This window comes from Chiloscyllium plagiosum, unplaced genomic scaffold (assembly GCF_037043375.1).
Source record: "Chiloscyllium plagiosum isolate Xiang-an unplaced genomic scaffold, Cpla_swu_hap1 HiC_scaffold_3, whole genome shotgun sequence".
NCBI classification, from domain to species: Eukaryota; Metazoa; Chordata; class Chondrichthyes; order Orectolobiformes; family Hemiscylliidae; genus Chiloscyllium; species Chiloscyllium plagiosum.
Window position 1 is genome coordinate 151895090 of NW_028270141.1, and position 7595 is coordinate 151902684.

The following is a 7595-nucleotide window of genomic DNA, read 5'->3' on the forward strand; positions in this document are numbered from 1 at the left end:
CAAGAGTGATTACATAGTCACCATCAGACTAGCTTTTTATTCCAAATTTTTGTCAAACTCATATTTTGCCATTTACCATAGAGGGGATTTGAACCCAAGTTACTAGAATATTAGCCCTGAGGGGGTCTATATTACTAATCTGTGGACATGAATACTGCATCACTGCCTTCCTGACAGTGCTCAATGATTAATGGTGCTGCATCCTCAATGTGCTCCTCTACATATTGAGATCTGTACCACCTAGGCCTAGGTATGAGAAAAGACAACACTTTGTAATCTTACTGCATCTTTGCTGTCTCAGATGTAGCCTGAGCATCTCTTTCAAGGTTAAGGTTTTCAACTCAAGGGTCTTGGAGAATGCTAATTCCATCACTATACTCTCACTGCTAAGCCAACAACAGGTGGATTATGGTCCAAGAGCTAAATACCATCTGTACAGTGAACTGGCTACTGGGTCATAAATGATCTCTTCACAAGGAGGCACCAGGATTAACCCAATGTTTTCAACAAAAGCAAAAATTATACAAGCCACCTTAAATCGGAGTCCTCTTATTGTTGACCCTTCAGTCATCAAAACCAGTTTCTCCTTATAGGATAATTTAAGAGAATTGCCAGTGAGAACATTATTATTAAGTGCAACTGGATAGCACCATCAATGATGTTTTCCATTACTTTACTGATATTCTGAATAGATTAGCGTAGTGGTAATTGGCTGGGTTGGATTTGACCTTACTTTATGCACTGGATATACTTGAGCAATTTTCCACATTGCTGGGTTGATGTCAGTGTTGTAACTATACTGAACAGTGTGTCCAGGAGGATATAATGACTTAGTCATATAGCACAAAAACAGACCCTTTGGTCCAACCAGTCCAATTCACCATCATCCCAAACTAAACTGGTTCCACCTGCCTGCACTTAGCCCAAACCTTTCTTATTCATGTACGTATCCAAATGTCTTTTAAACATTATAACTCTACCCACATCTTGGAAAGGCAAATCAGGACAGGACTTATACACTTACACCTTGGGGTGCAGGTTCACAGTTCCTTGAAAGTGGAGTCTCAGGTAGATAGGATAGCGATGGAGGCATTTAGTATGCTTTCCTTGATTGTCAGAGCATTGACTATAGGAGTTGGGAGATCATGTTGCAGCTGTACAGGGCATTGGTGAGGCCACTTTTGGAATATTGTGTGCAATTCTGGTATTTCTCCTATAGGAAGATGTTGGGAAACTTGAAAGGGTTCAGAAAAGATTTACAAGGATGTTGCTAGGGGTCGGAGGATTTGAGCTATAGGGAGAGGCTGGGGCTGTTTTCCCTGGAGCGTTGGAGGCTGAGAGGTAACCCTTAAGAGGCTTACAAAATCATGACGGGCATGGGTAGGGTAAGGTCTTTTCCCTGGGTTGGGAGAGTCTAGAACAAGAGGGCACAGGTTTAGGGAGAGAGGGTGAAGATTTAAAAGGGACTTAAGGTGCAACCTTTTCACACAAAAGGCGGTGCATATATTGAATGAGTTGCCAAAGGAAGTGGTGGAGGCTGATTTAAAAGGCATAAAGGATGTGGGCCAAAATGCTGGCAAGTGGTTATAGATTAATTTAGGATATCTAGTCAGCATGTCCGTTTCTGTGCCGTACATCTCTGACTGCAGTGGTTCAAGATGCAATGTATGCACAGTGCAGCATTGTTAGGGTTTAAATGCTGGTCAAAAGGAGATTTGTACCATGCCATTGGTGCTTGCAAATTGAACACTGCCACTAGCCTCTGCACTATTGAGATGTCAGTGACCCCCAAAAAAAGGGAATGCTTGCCAAAAGTAATCCATTAACTTGTGAAACATGCAAGGGTGTTATAGGAGACAGAGACCATCACATGTAAGTATAAACACTGAATGTGATGAAAGATCGAATGTGGGCGGCACGGTGGTTAGCACTACTGCCTCACAGCGCCTGAGACCCGGGTTCAATTCCCGCCTCAGGCGACTGACTGTGTGGAGTTTGCACGTTCTCCCCGTGTCTGCGTGGGTTTCCTCCAGGTGCTCCGGTTTCCTCCCACAGTCCAAAAGATGTGCAGGGTCAGGTGAATTGGCTATGCTAAATTGCCCGTAGTGTTAGGTAAGGGGTAAATGTAGGGGTATGGGTGGGTTTCGCTTCGGCGGGTCGGTGTGGACTTGGTGGGCCGAAGGGCCTGTTTCCACACTGTAATGTAATCTAATCTAATCGAATGGCTCTGGGTCTGGGATGGAAAGGGGGTTGAAAGACTGCAGGCTCTGCCTTTATAATATACTATGTTGTTTACTCAATCAGCATGGCACCTTCATACTGCACATGTTGAAGCTAAAGCTGAATGCAAAATGGCAACATGAAGGAGCAGGTGCAGTCCTCATCTTCAGTTGAAAATCACAACACTAGGTTATAGTCCAACAGGTTTATTTGAAGCACTAGCTTTCACAGTGCTGCTCCTTCATCAGGTGGTTGTGGAGTATAAGAGCACAGGACACAGAATTGAAAGCAAAAGTTTACAGTGTGATGTTACTGAAATTATATATTGAAAAAGACCTGGATTGCTTGTTTAGTCTCTCATCTTTTAGTTCCAGTTCTTTCATATTTAAATCCCAGAACTCCCTTAAAGTTACACTCTCAAGTGAACTTTAACAGTAAGTGCCATGTTGGCCCAGATAATGCATTGAAGGTGTTAGGCTATCTGTGCCCCAATGTTCAGAGTGATTCTAATCTAAAAAAAGGGGATTTACAGAATCTTACCTGGATTCATGCAGTTTTTGAGCAAAATAAAGTGTAATTCTGCAAACACAAATTCACCCCACAAACTTATATGTGGGTGTGCATATGCAGGGCGGTAGGAGTATCAGACAGTGTGTGTGAGGGTAATGGGGTATAATTCCGTGACAGGGATGGTACATTGCTGAGACCGAGCAGAGGCTACAGCAACAGATGAATGGACACCGCACAACAATCAACGGATAGGAGTGTCCCCTCCCAGTCGGCGAGCAGTTCAGTGGTCCGGGACTTTCGACCTTGGACCTTTGGGTGACCATTCTCCAAGGCAGACTTTGGGATAAGCTATAACGCAGAGGCTGATAGTCAAGTTTGGCACCCATGGGGAATGGCCTTAATTTGGACCTTGGGTTCATGTCACACTACAGGTGATCCCACTGCACTACATGCGCACATTCCTACAGACGCTGGCCCTCTCATACGCTCACAGATACACTTCCCCCACCCCACACACATGCATATAAGTTTGTGGTGTTTACTTGTAGTTGCAGAATTACATTCTATTTTGCTCAAAAACTATATGAATCCAGCTAAGGTTCTGTAAATCCTTTTTAGATTAGAATCAGTCTGAACATTAGGGCACAGACAGCCTCACACATGTTCAATGCATTATCTGGGCCAACATAGGACCTATTAAAGTTCACTTGAGAATGCCACTTTAAGGAAGTTCTAGAATTTACATATGGAAGAATTGAAGCCAACATGCCCATTCTAAAGGATAAGAGACTTAACAATCCAGGTCTTTTTCAATATATAATTTCAGTTACATCACATTAAACTTTTGCTGTAAATTCTGTGTCCTACGATCTTATACTCCACAACCACCCAATGAAGGAGCTGCGCTCCGAAAGCTAGTGCTTCCAAATAAACCTGTTGGGACTATAACCTGGTGTTGTGTGATTTTAAACTCCTTAACAGCAGTGAGTTCCAGATTCCCACCATCCTCCAGGTGAAAACATTTTCCCTCATATATCCTCTAAACCTGTGCCCTTACATTAAATCAATGCCCCCTCCACCCTGGTCAGGATTATCCTCTTTTTAATGAATTGTTCTGTCCCATAGCTTACCTGATAATGCTGCTTGTACTCGATTTCTGATGTTCTTCTGTTCCTCATAGCTTCATCCTTGATGTTAACTTATGTCTGCCTGGAACTGGACTGCAGCCCTGGTGCCAGACCTCCTGACTTTTATTTAAGTTGCAACAGAAGACATGATGTAATGCCACAGCTATTTCTGCTCCATGTCTTCACATTTCCTCCCAAATCCGGATGGAGTACTGTACTCTATAATGTACCAGTGTTTTATACAGGCTTATCCTAATTTTATTTTGTATTCTGCGTTCCCATTAATACAACCTAGGATTCTGTATACTTTTGATTGAGGATAAGCCATCTTCATCCACTGTAGTCTATTAGATGTAGGTGTACATGAACAGCATGATTTCCAGGATTCTAAGCCAGCGACAGAGAAATAATTCCAAGACAGGATAGTATATGCAGCTGGTGCTGTTTCTATGTATCTGCTACCCTGTCTTAGGTAAAGGCTGTGGGTATGGAAAGCATTATTGCAGAAGCCTGGGTAGTTTGCTGCAGTGCATCTTGTGGATGAAATGATCTGCCAGAGGAAGTGGCGGAGGCTGGTATACTAATATGTAAAAGGCATTTGGTGGGTATATGAATAGGAAGGGTTTAGATTTCCATACCCACAGTCTTTACCACGTCGCAGGACAGTATAGCAAATCCATGGCAACAGCACCAGCTGCATTTACCATCCTGACTTGGAATTATATTGTTCCATCGCTGGCTTGTAGATGGTAGACACTGGCGTAACTGGTCGATCGAGAGAATGTTTAAGGTGTGGGTGTAGACCAACCTCCAATCAAATAGGCTGCTTTTGCTGGATGGTGTATAGCTCAAGTGTAGGTGGAAGATGCACCCATTAACAAACATGGAAAGCTATTTTTCACACTCCTGTCTCATGACTTCTTAACTATAGGTATAACTTATCTTTAGTTACTGTCAGATCTGTCTTACAGTTCAGATGTTAAAACTGACGCTCCCATTTGCCTCCTTTGCTGGAAGTAAAAGAGCCCACGTATGATTTTATAGAGAGTTAATCCTGGTGACCCAGCAAAGCAAAGTCATAGATAAAAAAAATCCTCTGGTCCATATCACATCATTGTCAGTTAAAATGTGCAGATTGTTCTGTTGTAACACGTGTTTCGTTAATGTGAATTTGCTATAACGTGATTGACAAATTGACACACTGTTTCTAAAGTGCGAACTTTTAAAGTGTGTATTGGGTGTAATGTGATTATATCACCAACACTAAGCGCCGTTTACAAAGCATGATTTTTCTACACATGGGGTGGCACAAGAGCACACTCAGTGTTGTAGAAGAACTACCTGTATTCAGAAATTGATGATTTTATGATTCAAAGGTGTAATAGATATGGAGTTAGATCAAAGGCTAGTTATAATCTCAACAAATGGCAAAACAAGCTCCAAGGACTAAATAGCCCACTCCTGTTTCTAAGTTTCATTCCCACATACCTTTGAACCAACAAAAAAATGAATCAAAGTTATATGCAACAATCCAATTTGATTTCCACATAGGAAAAAAAAAAGATTAAAAATGTGCATTTCTGTTTACTACCAAATTTACTTCCCATCTCTTCTTGCTGGTAGGTGTACAACAAGATGGGGTTTTATTACTAGCTATAAATGCTTTTATGGCAATGTCTGATCCTAGGTAACCATTCCAGGAAAAGAGCTTTCAGACACACTACCCAGGTACACATTAACCACAATCATTTATGACATATCTTGGCAAAGGAGACAATATCTTTCAGTAATCTAGGAGAAAAAAAAAGTTTAATAAGATAGTCTCAAACTAAATGCCCAATGCTTTAGAATCATAGAACTTCACAGTGCATAGGGAATTTCCTCAAAAGCAACACCGTCAAATATACTTACATGATTAAAATCAGATTATGAAAAGAAGCGTTTGGGATTAATTATCAGAATTCATCTCCTTGAAAAGAATTTGAGTGATGTATACAAAGACAAGCCACTGTGTTTCTGAAGCTGTATTTTATCCACTGATAAAGATTTGTCTCCCAAACAATATGGTTCTCTCCAAAGCTTGTGCCAGCTGATGGAAGTACAAACGGCACTTGACTTTTAAACTACAGTTCAACAAATTTTGAAACAAAACACCACGATCAGATTGTTCAAGAGTCTCTTGAAACAAGCTAGCAGAAATTGCTGTCGTGCGATGGATCTCTCACTACAATAAAGGTGAGAAAGCAAATGGATCAAACCACACGAACTTACTTGTGGCAGCATTCAAAAAGTTTTTCTCCCCAAAATAGCAGTTTCTAGGAGTTGATCACTTCTCCAAGCAAAGACATTTAAATATTAAAAAAAAACAAAGAACGATTTAAAAAAAAAGTTCAATCCTCATAACGAGTCATTGGAGCCAAGTTGAAGCATTCAATGAACATCGTACGATCACTGTTCCAGCGATCAGTCAATTTAAAAATAACAACCGGAGATTCCAAAGATAAAATGGCGTTTGGGGATCGGCCACATGGGGGAAACAGGGAAAAGTGCTTTTTGCGCGCCCTTTCTTTGCACCATATGGAATTGTGGAAAAAATCTCACCAGAAAGCAAAACGATTTCAACAAATTCCAAAGGGAGCTGATGAAAAGAGATTCAATGGTGATCTAAACCGGCAATGAACGTTCAAACGACCAAAGGTCCTAATTTTTAAAAAATATAGAAAACGACATGGTATTATGTTCGAAAGGCCATCATGGGGCAGTACTCCAGACTAAACAACAGGTAACAAGATTAAATCATGACAACAGAGAAAATGGTTTTCTAGCATTTTAACATAACAGGCAAATCATAATCATCAGATGCTGCTTTCTGTGGTTCCAAGCGCCATTTTAAGAACAAGGTGGAAAGTCGATCCTGAATCTGGCAGAAATGCTTCTCTAGATGTGATCAATCATAGTCCCTGTAAGGGCGACTTCCATAACTACCACCGCCGCTGCCGTAGTAGTATGCTCCTTGGTTCCTGTATCCAGCCGAGTAGTTGTCCCGCTCTCCTGGATCGTAGCGGCCTCCGCCGCTGTAGCCGGAGCTCCTGTCAGCATCCCAGTAACCGCCGCCGCCGCCTCTCCTCCGGTTACTGTAACCGCCTCGGCCTCCACCGTAACCACGGCCTCCTCCCGACTTCTTCTCGGCGTGACCCACTCGGATCTGCCGCCCGTCGATGGATTTTCCGTTCATGGCCTGCAGCGCGTCCCTGGCGTCGTCCGGGTTCTCGAAAGTGATGAAGCCGAAGCCGCGGGAAGCCATGGTGTCTCTGTCCTTAATCACTTTCACCTCAGCGATCTGGCCGTACTTGGAGAAAACCTCTTCCAGGGATTGCTCGTCTGTGTCGAAGTTCAGGCCGCCGACGAACAACTTTCCGTCGTCGGACATGGTGAGGGGATTAGTGCGCACTCGAAGCTGAAAGTGCAGGAGCGGAGAATGGCGCCGATCAGTCAGTCAGTCCGCACAAACAGACAAAGAGGAAGCAGAGAGCGGAAATAGCCTCATTTCAATGGCCGCAAGAGAAGATGGCCGTCTCTCCCACCCCTTTCAATTCGGGGGCTCGGCTAGTTCTTAAAGAGCAGCTGCAGGAGAATAAATAAAAACCACTGACCAATGGAGGGAAATTAGCCTAATTTGAGATCCCAGTAAATTAAGAACAGGATTAAGCGATCAGGACATCATATCAAGCACTCAAA

At 42.6% G+C, this 7595-nt stretch overlaps 1 pseudogene; it reads right to left on the reverse strand.

The window, feature by feature from the left end:
- Window positions 1-5649: 5649 nt before the first annotated feature.
- Window positions 5650-7388, reverse strand: LOC122540171 (cold-inducible RNA-binding protein B pseudogene; annotated as a pseudogene).
- Between the last annotated feature and the right edge of the window lie 207 nt (window positions 7389-7595).